The following is a 16,534-nucleotide window of genomic DNA, read 5'->3' as shown; positions in this document are numbered from 1 at the left end:
CAGATGTGCTTAGGAAGGCAACTTTGAAGGCTGGTAATTCTGAGAGGGGAACAAAACGGCATTTTGCATGAAATATCTGAATTATTGCTGGTGATTTCAGTATCGAGGCCAGGCTGATGAGCCTTGTGCAAGGCCATCATTCAGCAATCTGCAGCAGCTCACTGAGCAGTTGGTGCTCTATTGGCGACTTTGGGCAATCCTGTGAGGGAAAGAAGAGTGGAGAGCACACAGAAATGGCTGTAAAGAGGGAGGAGACAATGAAAACTGCCTTGGTCACCAGGAAGCTTTGCAGAGAACCTTTTAAACTCCTCATCTGTCACATTTTATTCTCACACCGCTGGTGCTGCAGTGCCCAGGATGTGCTGATTTAGACACTCAGGGTGACAAAATCGGGGAAAGCACAACAACCCTGGGGGCTCTGGGCTAACTTTGGGAGGATGAGCAGCTCCTGGCTGCTCCTTGGGGGGATGCTGCTGCTCAGGGCTGGGACAGTCCCTGCTTTTCCAGGGAAATGGTGTCAAACACTTCCTGCAATCCACAGAGTGAATCTGGTGTGGGACTCCCTCCTCCAAGCGGCTTTTTCAGTCCACTTGGCTGGAGTTGGTGGGAGATGAGTTCTGGACTTGGTGCCTGCTAGTTCTTTTATATATATATATATCTATATGAAGAGTCTGTCCTCTTTCTTTAGCTGCTCTGGGTGCTGTTGAGGGATTTATCTTATCTGTGTTTATTTGCTAGATAAGAAGCAAAAAGCGTCGCATCTGATAGTTCCAAATCAGAGAGCAAAGAGTAAATATTTAATGTCATAAACAAGTATAAATACTGAATATAATGGGTTTGGATTTTTCCTTGTGATTTTTTGACTGCAGTTACTCAGACTGCCCCCTGGAAGGTTTCAGTATGGATGGTGCTGCAGGGTGGTGCTGCTCCTTCCCAGCACAATAATCCATATTTAATGTGTCACTTCTGAAATGATAATGTACACGTATAGCTGCTGACAAATGTACCTCTTTTGTTTCCCAGAGTAACAGGCTGTTACACTGTTTTCATCTTTATCCTCTCGATCTCTGAAAATAATGAAAAATACTCTTGCCATCTATTTTACCTGTGGTGGAAGACAATGCTGAGAGTCCCGTCTTTCTCCCACCACTGAACACCTGCTGGGAGGGTTCATGCATCAGTTTTTCCTCCTGAAAAGTTTCCTTTCCTTTCCTTTCCTTTCCTTTTCCTTTCCTTTCCTTTCCTTTCCTTTCCTTTCCTTTCCTTTCCTTTCCTTTCCTTTCCTTTCCTTTCCTTTCCTTTCCTTTCCTTTCCTTTCCTTTCCTTTCCTTCCTTTCCTTTCCTTTCCTTTCCTTTCCTTTCCTTTCCTTTCCTTTCCTTTCCTTTCCTTTCCTTCCTTCCCTTCCCTTCCCTTCCCTTCCCTTCCCTTCCCTTCCCTTCCCTTCCCTTCCCTTCCCTTCCCTTCCCTTCCCTTCCCTTCCCTTCCCTTCCCTTCCCTTCCCTTCCTTCCCTTCCCTTCCCTTCCCTTCCCTTCCCTTCCCTTCCCTTCCCTTCCCTTCCCTTCCCTTCCCTTCCCTTCCCTTCCCTTCCCTTCCCTTCCCTTCCCTTCCCTTCCCTTCCCTTCCCTTCCCTTCCCTTCCCTTCCCTTCCCTTCCCTTCCCTTCCCTTCCCTTCCTTCCCTTCCCTTCCCTTCCCTTCCCTTCCCTTCCCTTCCCTTCCCTCCCTTCCCTTCCCTTCCCTTCCCTTCCCTTCCCTTCCCTTCCCTTCCCTTCCCTTCCTTCCCTTCCCTTCCCTTCCCTTCCCTTCCCTTCCTTCCCTTCCCTTCCCTTCCTTCCCTTCCCTTCCCTTCCCTTCCCTTCCCTTCCCTTCCCTTCCCTTCCCTCCCCTCCCCTTCCCTCCCCTCCCCTCCCCTCCCCTCCCCTCCCCTCCCCTCCCCTCCCCTCCCCTCCCCTCCCCTCCCCTCCCCCTCCCCTCCCCTCCCCTCCCTCCCCTCCCCTCCCCTCCCCTCCCCTCCCCTCCCCTCCCCTCCCCTCCCCTCCCCTCCCCTCCCCTCCCCTCCCCTCCCCTCCCCTGTGGTGCAGTGAGAAGTGTTAAACTCACAGAATTTGGGTGATTTCTTGGGTAAGCCTCACCTATCAATGCTCACATGTAGAAATTCCTGCATTTTTACATTTTCAGCATTATCACGTACCAGTTCTGTTTCGGCCCTGCCGAGCGTGGAGGCTAATCCAGATCCCAAAAGCAAGTAAATGCCAGGAAAAAAACATTGGCATTTACAACAGAATCTCCTACCCGGATTGTTTGTTTCATCCAAGCATGGAGCTGGATTAAAGATTGCTTAAAAATCCTGTTGCAGCTGGATTCTCAAATAATGCTTTGGTTATGTTGACAAGGACTCGGGTGCTCAGACAATGCCTGGGACAGGTGACCCCTGCTGCTTGATGGGCTTCTTAAAATCTCTTAAAATTGCAAGTTTGCATGAAGAATTTAAGATTAATGCACTGGCAGCAATTAACTGGATCATCTCTCACATCTTTGTGTGAGGTAGAGGGTGAATCCCAACCTCCCTCCTCTTTCCTTGGGCTTTTGGCATCCATTAGGAGCTCAGAAACAACGCTTTGTTTCTTTTGTCTTTATCATTTTTCTCTCAAATAGTTTTCCCTCCAGGACTTTACTTCCATTATTTCCATATATATTTGAAATTTTTGCCTTCCAGCTGAAATTTTACGGTCCCTAAATCAAAACGGTCCCATTATAAACTTGCAACCAGTTTGGTAATGTAACAACTTAATATTGTTATATAAACATGTTTTTTTGCAAGAAATTTTGTTTTGAGTGAAACCATATGCACATGTTATGGGAAATATTTTTCACACTTCTTCTTTTTTGCCATTCTTTGTATTTGTCTCAATGCTTATAAATAGCATCCATCTGAAACTTCTCTGATGAGACCATACAGCAGATTTTTTAAAGCTGTAACTGGAGTACAATTTTAAATGTCTTGGATGTGATTCCAAACAGAGCTGTACGAGAGTAAAATACACATGTATTCCCTGATTGATTACGTAGCTATAATTATACTGAGGGACTGTATGATATAAACCACTGGATCAAAGCTCCCTCAATTGATGAACCATCATTCACTGTTTTATGTGTAAATCAATCCATAAGGACTTCTCACTGCGGAGCTTCTGCTGGGGAACTTGATAAAATGATCTTTATTCGAGTTCCCATTTGTTCTCTGGAGAGGTTGCAGTACTCATTTGGACTCTTTCCCACCTTTTTCCTGTTGCAGTATTTTGGGGGTGCTGAAGCTGTGAATTTTGACAGGTTTGAGGTAACCTCCATTACCTTCCAGCACAACAGTGAATTCTGTTTATCCTGTAAGTCGTGTCTGCAACAAAGATCTGCTTGGCAAGCAAAGCTCCCCGGAGCTTGGTGTCTCACACCTCAATTTCCTGGGAAATTCAGTGCAGGTGATTGTTGAGCTGTCAGCACTGGCTGTCCACTTGATTTAAAAAATATTGCTTCATCATCACCACGAGGTTTCTGTCCAGTCTACGGGCAGTGGATTGTGGATTAGGAATGGTTTGGGTCAGGAGGGACCACAAAGATCATCTCACTCCACTCTGCCGTGGGCAGGGACACCTCCCACTGCCCCAGGGTGTTCCAGGCCCTGTCCAACCCAGCCTTGGGCACTGCCATGGATGCAGGGGCAGCCACAGCTGCTCTGGGCACCTGTGCCAGCCCCTGCCCACCCTCAGGGAGGAATTCCTTCCCAATATCCAATTTAACTTTGCCCTCTGTTGGTTTGATGCCATTCCCCCTCGTCCCCAGTCCCTCTCCAGCTCTCCTGGAGCCCCTTTAGGCACTGGAAGGGGCTCTGAAGTCACCCTGAAGCCTTCTCCAGGCTGCCTCCATAGGAGAGGTGACAAATATTTGATTTTTTTTGCTCTGTGTGGTTCTGTGAAAGTGGAAGGGATGTTGTCCCATGTTTTATGTCACTGTTCCATCCCAGCCTCACTTCCCTGAGGAGGGATCAACTCAGAGCTCCCCTATTTGAGCAGTAACTTTTGGGTTTGTTTTTTTTTCAGGTGTTTATTATATTGTGGGGGCTTGTGTTGAAATTCATCTCCTGCCTTAACATCCAGCTGCAGCTGCAAAGATCTTTCCACTCTTCTCCATGGCTGCCCCTCCTCCCTTTACAGGAACATTGCCCCTTCCCCTGGCCCTGCTGCTGTTCCTTTTTCCATTTCACATTCCCTGGAGAGCTCTGGGCTGTCTGAGCTCTGGCTCCCACATTTTCACCAGATTTTTCTGAAAAGCAAAGGCCTTCTGTGTTATCTCACAGTGGCTTCGTTTCCATGTGACTCCCTTGGTGGGAGGCAGTTTGGAAAGCCTGCAAACACCCATTGGATTTTAATAGATGCAAATATATGGATTTTCCCTCATCCATGTGCACGTAGCAGGTCGTGAGCTATGACTTCCCTTTACCAAAAAGGAAAACTCTCCTCCTTTTTTATTAATAAAATATATTTATCTATGTGCTTATTGCTAGGTACAGTAATTTCTCTTTATTTTCCTGGTATCGGTGCCAGGACTGCTCATCTGTATTACTCCTGTATCTGCTATAAACTTAAAAAAAGAGCAAATAATGACCCTCCCACCTCTCTCTGCTGCTCCTGTCATCCCCACTGGATAAATATTCCCTGTCTCCTGTTCAGTGGCAGCTGCTCCCTCTGTGCAGCTTCTTCTAGACCAAGTTTGCTCTTTGCACGTCACACACAAACTTATTTTCCTAAAATCATTTCTGAAACCCAAAATGTGGCCTCAAGCTTTAAAGCTTTAGTCTTTAGTTTCCCTGGGTTTAATCTTTCGGATTTTATACTTTGGATACCTAACAGATTTGTTTTTCCCAAGTCCTCCCCCTCCTCCTGTATTTCTTTTTAATCCTGTTTTCCCTTTGCATTTTCCCCCCAAGTTTCTGCCCACATGGAGAGTTTTATGTGCTCTTAGCTGTCAGGTTTTTTAGTGCAGGGTTTTCAGCTGCAAGGTCAGTCCACGGGAAGTTCTGTTATTCCTAATGAAGGATAGGTGGCACTCTTGTTATTTTTGTTTGGTTCCTGAAATAACAGGTGTATGTATTTGCTCAGATTTCTTTTTATAGAGTAAGTGCTTTAGAGAGTGTTCTTGAACATGAAGAGGATTTGATTTTATTGTTTTTTTTTTAATGTGAACATGTGCTTTAGTTGGATGAGTCTGTGGCTGGATCACAGCACTCTCTAGGAAGAGAAAATGTTATTTTCATGAAGACCTTAAGGAAATATACTCACTTATATATGGCATTGCCCCATTTTACATATACAAATTTTGATTTTTTTCTATTTTCTTTCTATTTCATAAGGCGAAGAAGAAAGCCAACAAAGCCTTTAATGTAATTTAAACTCCAGTTATTAATACCTTTATTCTTTGTATTTTCTTGTTAGTTTTGGATTTGAAGCACAGGCTTAAGCTGGCATGGTAATCCTACATGTTAGCAAGTCCTAAATAGTCCAGAGAGCCTTCACTCCTTAAAGCAGGGGAGTAAATCTGTCTTGCCCTAATTCTATCAATTCATTGTAAAATTGGATAAGTTTGTGAGTTTGACTGTTTTCTGCTCTAAAAATCTGAAACACAGCACAGGACACGCTGGGAGAGGCGTGGCCTGTGTGGGGTCTGCTGGAGCTGTAAAGGAAGATTGGAACTTTAAAATTCAGCTCCCTGGAATGTTTTTCCTCCTCAGGAACATGGATCCATGGAGGAAGGTTCCATTTAACCTCCACATCAGATCAGTGTCACTGATTGTCCCCTTTATCTCCTGACCCTCTCCCCAGTCCAGTGATTCTGTCCCAGCTCTTCCCAGAGAGAGAAGAGCTCTTGCCCCACGGTTGAAAGGATGAGCAGAGATAAAATTTCCATCCTGCCTCTGTCCAGGAGTGTGAATCTCTTCCACATGAAGTAAATACTCAATTTTTTTTATACTCACATATAAAAAAATTATATTTTGTGGTGTGTTCTGGCCGTGCAAACATCTCTGGGGTGGGGTCACGGTTTCTTCAGGGCCACAGACTTTTTCCAGGGAATTGCTCAGCTGAAGCCCTCCAAGCAAAGCCATTCCCAGGCCCTGGATCTCCAGTAAAGCTGCTTTGGTTGTGCAGTTCAAATAGAAATTTCAATAGGTAATATGGAAAAAAAAGGAGATGTCAATTCCAGACCAAAGAACCCCAAAACGCTTGTGTGGATTTCATTGGACATTTCAGAATAGGTGTTACTCCCTAAGCATAGCATAATGTGCTTTGTGAGTTTTAATATATTTTTTTCAAGCTTAAATTTTAGTTAACTGCAGTTTAGATTTCTGGACTTTATGCTGGGATGGTATGAACTTAGATAAAAGCAAATCTCTCTTGAAAGGGTTTCCAATCTAATTTAGTTTTTAGGTATCTTCACTTTAGAATATCTAGTTAGTATATATTCACTGGGGAAAGAGTAGTTGATTTTAATTTTTATGATGATTGGATTATGGAATTAAAGTCGATTGAACAAGTTATTTTGTTTTATTGGTTGAAGGAACATAACTCTGCAGTTTATATTTTTGGTGCCATCTCATGTAACACAGGCTTGTGTATTACTCATCCCTCTCTTCTCCTGCAAAGTCTTTTGGATTTTTTTATTTCCTTTTAAATTTCAATACCCTGGAGTGTTTGAATTGAAGAGTCTCAAATAAAAATCTATTTTGGGGCAGGAAGTTTTCTTGATGTTTTGGATAACATTTACTTCAACTTGCTAATGCCAAATCATCTTTCAAGCTGGTGCCATTAAGGCAGAGAATTTTGTGGTTTGTATAATAATACAAGTCCCAAATGGTGGCAGTTATTGAAGTTAACACTTTTTGCCCAACTGTGGGAGTACCAGCATCTTTGAGAGATTCCAATTTTGGTTCTTATTTATGCTTGACATTTAATGTGCTTGACATTCTGATTATTTTACACCTACCTAATTTCTTCTAGCTCCAGGGATAATGACAATATTTTAAGCATCTGTGAAGTGTAGCTGTGTGTTATGGAGCAGGTGCAATGCTACAAATGGCAGGAAAAAGTCCCTAAACTATTTCTGGAATCTTTGTTTTTTTTGTGTTGTGTATCTCAGGGTCAGCTAAAGTTTCTCACCAGCTTGGACTGGTTACCAGTATCAGCTTTACTAATATTTTTATCCTGTTATTTAGTCATATATCTATCTCTGTGTGTACAGGTGTAAATAAATCACATTATGTGGACTGGGTGCTCACACGGTGTCCTTTGTGATCCAGGGGCGAGGCATTAGAGAGAGAGTTTTCCAAGTTGTTGCAGATTTATATTTTCCCTAAAATTTGAATTAAATGGGCTGTAAAAGAACATATTATAAAATTCAGCCCTTTAAACTGAGCTCCTGTGTCCATGCACACCTTTAGTGTAGAACTTACAGCTGCCCTGTGTCTTGGTTTATAGATAATTGGGATATAACCTGAGAAATGAAAATATACGGGAAAAAAATTACCCAAATGACTGTAAGTACACTCTGTGTAAAGTCTTTACTCTCTCTTTGCAAAAGTAATTTCATTAAACTTTTGGAGCTGTATTCCCATTTATTAGGCGATTCCCTGCAGTCATGTCAGGTTTTAGGCTCTTTTGAAAAGGTTAAACTGGTTATCAGGGAAAGAGGGAGCAGGATGAGAACAGTGGGAAAACCAAGTTCTTCAAAGAAGTGCAGCTGGTGGCCACAATTTCCTTTTTCATGATTTCACAGGAAATCTCGTGTTGCGTTTGGCTATTGACTACATGAAGAGTGAGGGAGAAAAGTTAAAATACTTTATTTTACAGGCCCGTGTGGGTACATGTTAAATACTCACCCAACTCCTCCCAAAACAATCCCCGTGGCCCAGCAAGGGCTCCTTGAATCAGCCCTGACTGAATGGGTTATAGGAGCAGTTTTAAAAATCCCTTTATTTTGCAATCTTGCCACCTGGTGGTACAGCCTGATAATAAATATTCGGTTAGAAACCTGTTCCAAAAGTGGTGTTTTCTTTGGTAGACGAAGCCTTGAGGCGGAATTTCAGACTGGGCCCTACACAGGTTCCTGTGCTTAGCAGGCAGGTTCAGGGTGTTCTCCCTGCCCTGTCAGTGCCCTGTGTTGGGGCAGTGCAAGGCCGTGCATCCCTTGGCATTAAACGTCATCAGAGTGTCCCATCAGAGGTGGCTTGGGCTGGAAGGGACCTTAAAGATCACCCAGTGCCACCCCTGCCATGGCAGGGACACCTTCAACCATCCCAGGCTGCTCCAAGCCCTGTCCAGCCTGGCCTTGGGCACTGCCAGGGATCCAGGGGCAGCCACAGCTGCTCTGAGCACCCTGTGCCAGGGCCTGCCCACCCTCCCAGGGAAGATTCCTTCCTAATTCCCAATCTGAACCCTCTCTCTATCAGTTTGAAGCTGTTCCCCCTTGTCCCATCACATGAAATTCTCTCTCCATCTTTCCTGCAGCCCCTCCAGGCCCTGCAAGGCCACACCGAGGTCACCCCAAAGCTTCTCCTGTCCAGGTGAACAATCCCAGCCTTTCCTGCTCCATCCCTGGGATCGTCCTGGAGCCTCCTCTGGGCTCTCCCAGCAGCTCCAGCTCCTCCCAGGGCTGGGGCAGCTCTGCAGGTGGGCTCTCACCTGAGGGCAGAGGGGCAGAATCCCAATCCCTTTCCTGCTGCCCATGCAGGGATGGGGATTTGGGGTCCCAGCACGTGGCTGGGGCATCTCCAGCCTCTCACCCACCAGCACCTCCAAGTCCTTCTCCCCCGGGCTGCTCCATCTTTTCATCCCCACCAGGATGAAAACCCACAGGGAAGAGAAAGCCTGCAGACACTGTGTGGTCCTGGAACTCCGTGTTGTGCATTAACATTCACAGAATATTTGAAATGTAATTTACAAAGCAGTGGCGTCCATGTCCTGGAAGTCCCAGGTGAATTATAAAACTGAACTGACCTCAGTTATACCAAGAATATTTAAGGGGTATTGCTATACCTGAAACAAGTCCTACAAATGCCAGCAATATGGAACTTAAATGTGTTTGGACAGTTTAAATGTCCATTTGGGCACAAGGTGGAGAGGGAGTAAAGCCCATGATGTGCAAAACCTGGCAGAGCTGACGCTCAGTGGAGGAGCAGGGGGAGCTCATTCCTGTGTGCTAATCCAAGCTGAAGCAGATGTGGTCTTGCTGGTGTCTGCAGGGAAATCCTCATTTATAATGAAAGATGTTTTCACATGGTGCTCAAAGGGCCTTAAACAATCCAGTTTTAGCAAGCTGACTCCAAACATGATTTACTGAGGGGTGTGATGAATTGATCATTAGCTGAACTCACGAGTCAGAAGTGGCTGTTTGCTCTGCCAGGACTGTCCCCTCCGGCTCTGCCTCGTGCTGGGGTTTGACACGAGAGGAACCCAACACAGTTCTGTGCCTTGGGTCAAAAATGGCATCGTGGAGAACCACAGCTCCTTTTGGTGTGAAAACATGAGAAATGGATTTCTTTCTGCCTGTCCTTGTGGTGTAGGGGGGATGTGTTCCCACATGGAGCACTTGCACCGTGTCCAAGGATGTCTCTCCTTGCTGCCTGTCATCCCCTGCACCCTCCTGAGCATCCCTCATGGAACCAGCCACAATGTCACCTGAATGCCACTCCTGTGTCACCAGCCAGGATTCACCATGACATCTCTCTGCTGACCCTAAGACCTCTCAATTATCCCCTTCCAAGTTCTTATGTCATGCAAGGAAAACCAGGGGAATGTTCCCCCTCTGCTCGTGCCCTCTCTGCTGGCCTTTCCCTCTCAGACACAACTCACACACACGGAGTTTTCAGTCTCCAAAAATTAGATTAAAAATCACATTTATTTACAAATAGGAGAGGCCAGAGGGCTGCAGCTCTGATAAATGGGTGAGAAGAGATATCATTTGGACTGAGGCCTGCGTTTTCAAGCTTTTAATTCACATCTTTGGCCACAGAGCTGGAACTTTTTAATCACTTTATTTTACTGCAAAATGTCCCTAACTATTTATGACACTGGATGTTTGCTCTTGGATCTGTTTCTCCTGTGGGGTATCCTTTAGATCAATCCTTGTTTGTTCTATTAATTTGCTTAATTCTCTGGGGTTTGTCAAGTCTAATTATCTCCTTTCTTCCTTCCAGTTTTGAAATCAAGATTGATTAGCCAACACAAGAAGACCCAGCTGGTTATGTGACTCAGAACCCTGTTTATGAAGCACTCGCTCCTTTTTACGAGACAACTGTAAGTTGTTTCTTTTTCTCTTCCTCCCTCAAATTAAAAAAAAAAAATCTACTGTTGTAACTTCATAAAAATTCTGGAAAATTCTTGAGGAATTCACTTGTATTGGTAAAGACAATCTGGAATTTTGGCTTGGTGATGCCAGCCAAGGACACAGAAGTGCTCTGTTCACTCTGTTGCCAGAGGTATTTTCCACATAGTGATGGTTTTACATGGTTCAAAGAGAGTTTCCCTCTGTTAGGAAGATCAGTCTGTTTCTCTTTACGTTGTGTTATGTGAAAAGTGGGGTCAGGGAACGTGACAAACCCGTTTTGGAGTCGCTGCTGGGGGTTGTGTGAGAGATGCTGGATCCCAGCACGGATGTGGTGCAGGAGGAGTTGGCACCTCCTCAAACTGGTACCTCTGGCAGAATTCTGCATTCCCCCACAGCCCCCAGACCCTGGGATTTGGGATTAAATAACGCTTCCTCTGTACTTGATTGAGACAGTTTTGGTTTTTTCCACAATTACAAATTTGTTCTTCATAAGGCAAACCCCCAGTTTTACTCACCAACTAGAATTTCTCGGGTAAAGTATCAGTTATGTCTGGAATGCAAGTGTGGGGATGCAGAAATGAAAGTTCCAGCAGTAATAATGCATGGCTTAATTATTTTTTTTGATCTATACCATGAGCTATGTTTTACCAGCTCAGCTTAATAAAATTATTAGATCCAGGTGGAGTGCTGATACGTTTGTCATCGTGTTTGATGTGGTGTGAATCTTACTTATCCTTTTTCATTTGTGTGAAAATGCTCTGCCTTAGCAGTGATGAGGCTTTAATTTCTGCAACCAGGTAGTGGGGGGTTTAATTATGAAATTTTGGAAGCCATACATTTACTGGGTGTTCCATTTAGATGAGCAGGAATTCAGCCAGTGCTATTAGGAATGGGGCAGCCCCACATCATCTCCAGCTTTTCTTTAGTTATAACTGCACTGACAGCCAGGCAGGCTGGGCTGGCTGAACTTCATAACCTTGTTAAAATGGCATTGCCCAGCTGCCACTGATTGTATAAAAATTCCATTATTTTGTAAGTGGAGGGAACAGACTGGTATTTATTCTGAATTTTCTCTTGAATAGCAAGTGATTCTAGTGACTTGCAAGTGGTGACACAATGCATGTACAATCTCTATTTTCATTTGTTACCTCTCTTGTTTGCTGAAGGTTCATTAACCAAAGAGGGAAAATGAGGTATAATATTCAAACTATTAGAGAAAAATGGGAAAATAGCACTCACTACCAAGTAAGTTTTGGGCTTATGAAATAGTAGAACCAACAAATAAAAATTAGTAAGTATTAACTGTGAAATAGTTTTGTAGAGTGAAGTATAAGCTTAGTATTGATTTTTATGATGGCAAGGAGATGTCTGAGCAAAATTGCTTTATAACAACAATAAATATATTCCAAAAATATTGAGATTAGTTAGCAAGTTACTGGGGAAGAGAGAGAACCACACTCTTTTTTCAACAAGTAAATGTGAGAAACAGAAACATGACAAGAGCACCTGTTGCTTTGGGTGTCTGCTCACAGAACTCTCCCTCTCCTGTGGTGTGTGTGGAATGACTTAAAGCTCAACAGGAGAAGCACAAAGAAATGAATAACTCAGATTCAAAGGTTTTTTGTGGGTAGTGAAGGGAGCTCTCCATAGATTGGAGCTCTAAGTTCTGTGTAGCTGCTGTGCAGAACTCTGCACAGACTTGTTTTAGATTGAATTTTTCTGTATTGTATATTGAAAAACCCGAAACAACAACTGTTGTGTTAGGAGGTTTATAAAAATAATGATGTTGTACAAAGTGGCACTTGCACAGCTTTAATGCATTCAAAATATTATGCAACGTAAATGTGGAGAGAAATTACTCAAAGGTTTGCTTCGAGTTTTGTTTTGTGTCGTGTTTTCCACTGGTAATTTCCAGATGGATTTCCACTCAGGTATGAGTGTACCTGTAGTTCTCACCTCCATGGAAATGTCTCTTTTAGCTAAAACTAACCCAGCTTATACCAAAATGTTCTAGTAGGTGTCTATTTTTTCTTCAGTATAGAGCAGAATGAAAACATGGTCATAATGAGTGTGTGGGCAATTGTACCATCAAGTGTTTCAGAGTGCTCAGCATCCCTCCTCCCTGACAGCAGCAGTTTGTCCCCGGTGCTTTAATGAAGGTTTTAATAGGTGCCACAAGCTATGCAGACCAAATATTGTGCTTGTCTTTCAAAGTGCTGCACATCTGAGCTTCATTTTTCCCCCAGACTCTTAAAACAAGTAGTCTATAATCTATTTGTCAGACATTGAAATGTCTGTAAGAGACTGAAAGGCAAGACAGACTTACTAGAGAGGGAACTTTGTTAGTCATTCAGCTATTAAAAAAAGAAAAGCCTCCTGAGGTTTTTGTCCTTTTTTTTTCCTTTTTGCAGAGAAATAAGCAGAGTTTGAAATACTGTAATTTTCTCTATTTCTCAGTATAATAGTTTCAACTCCTGTAGTGGAAGGCGAGCTGCCAGGCACAACCACACAATTCAGCGAGCTTGTAGAGATAAAAAATCGTAACCCCCAAAACAAACCTTCCTGTAGCCTTCAGCCTCTCCCATCCAAGCCAGGATAAGCTGGGCTGAATCCCTGCATCCCTCTGCTTCTCTTCCCTCCCAAGCAGGGCTGGGGCTGCACACGTGGAAGGTGCTGCTGTTTGCACTGATGAACACGAAGCACCTGCTGTGGTCAGACCTTGGCAGGAGCTTTAGACGAGACCCAGGAGGTCCCACTGCCCTGGGACTGCTCTGGGAATTCTCTGGGAATGCTCTGGGGATGTGTCTGCTGAGCCCAGGAGCCCACAAGGATTGTTTTTTCTCAAAGGCAGCTGCAGGTGTTGTCCTTTCCTAAAGTTGTTTCCGTGTGAAGTCCTCCTTGGTTTTGTTTTGTCATCCCTGTGATTTATTGGAGTTATTAAGGAGCTACTTTGGGCTGTGCTGTTATTTCTGTGCTGCTCAGCACTGAGATGCCAGCTGGAACTGGGGATGGAAAGCTGCAGAAATGGGTTTATCTCGTGTAGCTGCACCTGCTTTCCCCTCCCGGCCTGTAAATGCAGAGCACTGGGAAGCCACTGGGACTCTGGGCTTTTCCAGCAGTGAGAGAACCTCTGGCAAAGAGCTTTTGTCACTTCTGCCTCCTCCACTGGAGGCAAACAGCAGAGCAGGGGGCTCCACGTCTCACTTCAGTGCAATTCCTGGCACAAATTATCCATCAAATCCCAAACATCCAGCTCATCCCAAACAATGAGAGGTGTCAGAAAATCCAGTTTGCAGGTGTGCTGTTGATGCCTTGGGCAGGCTGACCTGGAACAGAGACTGGGCAGAGCAAGAGAATAAAGCAGGGATTTATTGAAAGGCCTTTAGGGCACACCTTGGGCAGGACAAGAGCCTGGCCAGGGCTACACCCAGGGTGGACCCAAAATGGGCACAAAATGGACCCAAAATGGGAACAAAATGGACCCAAAATGGGCACAAAATGGACCCAAAATGGTCACAAAATGGCCAAATGGTCACGAGGTCTCACACTTTGATCAGTTTTGGTCCATTTGCACATTGGGGTTTAATTGTCCAATTCCAGCTCCAGGCTGGGAGGTCCCATCCTTCTTGTTCCTCCCTCCAGCCACCCCTGTTTGTGCTTTGGGGCTGAAAGTTGTCCTTGGTGTGCAGCAGGAGAAGGATTTGTTTTGTGTCCCTGCTGTGTGCAGTGAGCCTGAGTGTGAGCTCAGAGCTGCACCCTGGGCAGCACAGGGGCTGAATAAAGGGAAGATAAAACTCAAGGCATCAATGTCAGAGACAAACCCACCCAGCCATTTCTGTGCTACTTTTGTCCCCTGCATTTGAAGGGGATGAGGAGACTGTTTCCATGTTCCTTCAGAGGGATTGTGCAGCAGCAGAGCAGATCTGTACCTACAAAAACCCTGTGCATTCTTCTTCTCTTTGCACAAGTGAATTAAATATATAAATATCTGTGAATGAATCTGAATCCTTCCCCAGAGCAGATCTGTACATTCTTCTTCTCTTTGCACAACTGAATTAAATATATAAATATCTGTGAATGAATCTGAACCTTTCCCCAGAACAGATCTGTACCTACAAAAACCTGTGCATTCTTCTTCTCTTTGCACAAGTGAATTAAATATATAAATATCTGTGAATGAATCTGAACCCTTCCCCAGAGCAGATCTGTACATTCATCTTCTCTTTGCACAACTGAATTAAATATATAAATATCTGTGAATGAATCTGAACTCTTCCTCCTTTGAAGAGCAAACTTCCTTTAATTAAATAGTCTTTTCCCACTGTCTGATATTAGTGACATTTTCTAATCGTGCAATTACTGCTTCATTTCAATTTTATGTTATTTTCAGAGGTCAGGAAGGGTAATATCCCAACATAACCATACTCAGTGAGAGGGTGACTGCTGACAGGAGTTCTTGCACAGGGTTCTCATCAGTAGATCCTGAAGTGCCTTAGAAAAATATGGATTTTTATCCCCGTTTTAAAGGTGATGGGAACTGTGGCCCTGTGAGGACGTCCAGCATGGCTGTGCAAACCTCTCCATCTGTTCTGTCGCCTAATCCCATCAGACTCCTCAACAATAGATTAAAATACAATGTCGAAACACTAGAGCAAGAAAATTTAATGGACTCTTAATGGAATAAAATTAGGATTTAAAAAACCACCCCAAAATATTGAACGTATTCCTGCTGAATTCTGTCTTGTGTATTTGGTTCAAATCATCTCTTGGATGGATTAACGTGAAGTTAATGCATAATGTCAGTTAATTTCCTAATTAATGAGTGTTACCCTGGGATTTAAGCAATTCTCACCTGTCTTGGTGTGACCTGGCTGTTAAAAATGGCAAAGCCCCTCAGTGTCAGGAGCTCCTTTTCCTTTTCCTTTTCCTTTTCCTTTTCCTTTTCCTTTTCCTTTTCCTTTTCCTTTTCCTTTTCCTTTTCCTTTTCCTTTTCCTTTTCCTTTTCCTTTTCCTTTTCCTTTTCCTTTTCCTTTTCCTTTTCCTTTTCCTTTTCCTTTTCCCCTTTTCCCCTTTTCCCCTTTTCCCCTTTTCCCCTTTTCCCCTTTTCCCCTTTCCTTTTTCCTTTTCTTTTCCTTTTTCCTTTTTCCTTTTTCCTTTTTCCTTTTTCCTTTTCCTTTTCCTTTTCCTCCCTGGCAGAGAGAGCAGAGTGTTTGTGCTCCCCAGGATTCCAAGGAATTGAGCGATGCTGGGGAGGAACAGTCAGGTGAGACCTCAGTGCCTGCTTGAGGGACAGGAGGAAATACATGTGATTTATATCAGTTTATAAATGAATATCAATGACAGCCTGGCCCTGGTTTGACTTCTGTGTGGCTGTGGGAGCCAGGCAGGATAATTCCTGCCATGTCCATGAAGTAAAGTTTCTATGGAATTTTCTTGCACATTAGGACATGATTGAAAGATGTTATTTTTAAAATCCCATTTTAATACTCTATTACTAATCACTGTTGTAATTCTTTCTTTCTTTCTTTCTTACTACTTTTCTGATTTAAAAATCTTTGGAAATATTGAATATAACTCAAAAGATAAGAGCTCATAGTAATAATGAAAGTATTTTTATAGCATTCATTTTATTATAGTTTTTTTAAAGGTATATTTTAGTTTTGCATGTTGGGGATATTTTTTTTCTTGCTTATTTATTGGATTTGCTTCACTGTCACAAGAGGAGCTGCTTTGGGGATTGGCAGGAAGTGGTTAATTTGTATTCTGAGCGTTTCTCTGGGGTGTTACTGGGTAATTTTTTGAAAAAAGGATATTTTTTACAATTCCTGCACCGGCCACCTCTGCAGGCACCACGGGATCTCCTGCAGGTGCTGTTGGACACATTTCCCTCTCTGTGAAAGACAAAGTGCTCCAGGGGGCAGCTGCAAGTGAGAAATCCTTCCTGACTTTGGAGCAGTCCTTGGGAACATCAATAAATTGCGTGTGATCAATGAAGAGGGGAGATTTGTGTGCTGCTGCTTGAGGGTTTTCCTTGGCAGGCTCTGTGATGGTACAGGGTTTGTAGGTGTGTTCCTGGATTTTTTCTGGCTTCTGGCTCTTTTTGGAGCAGATTTCTGCTGGTTTCTCCTAATGCAGAGCATAGAAATGGGAATTTTCTTAATGT

At 43.7% G+C, this 16,534-nt stretch overlaps 1 protein-coding gene across 8 annotated transcripts in view; it reads left to right on the top strand.

Moving 5' to 3' along the window:
* ATP2B2 (ATPase plasma membrane Ca2+ transporting 2) overlaps nt 1–16,534 on the top strand; it is a 412,644-nt gene that overhangs the window by 128,347 nt on the left and 267,763 nt on the right. For all 8 annotated transcript variants that reach the window (XM_063411251.1, XM_063411249.1, XM_063411250.1 and 5 more), the window contains exon 3: nt 10,241–10,340. The gene's annotated coding sequence lies outside the window, so the exon portion shown is untranslated. The remainder of the gene's footprint in view (nt 1–10,240; nt 10,341–16,534) is intronic.

The sequence above is a fragment of the Prinia subflava genome, chromosome 14 (assembly GCF_021018805.1).
Source record: "Prinia subflava isolate CZ2003 ecotype Zambia chromosome 14, Cam_Psub_1.2, whole genome shotgun sequence".
Taxonomy (NCBI): Eukaryota; Metazoa; Chordata; class Aves; order Passeriformes; family Cisticolidae; genus Prinia; species Prinia subflava.
This window is presented reverse-complemented; position numbering and strand designations above follow the sequence as displayed.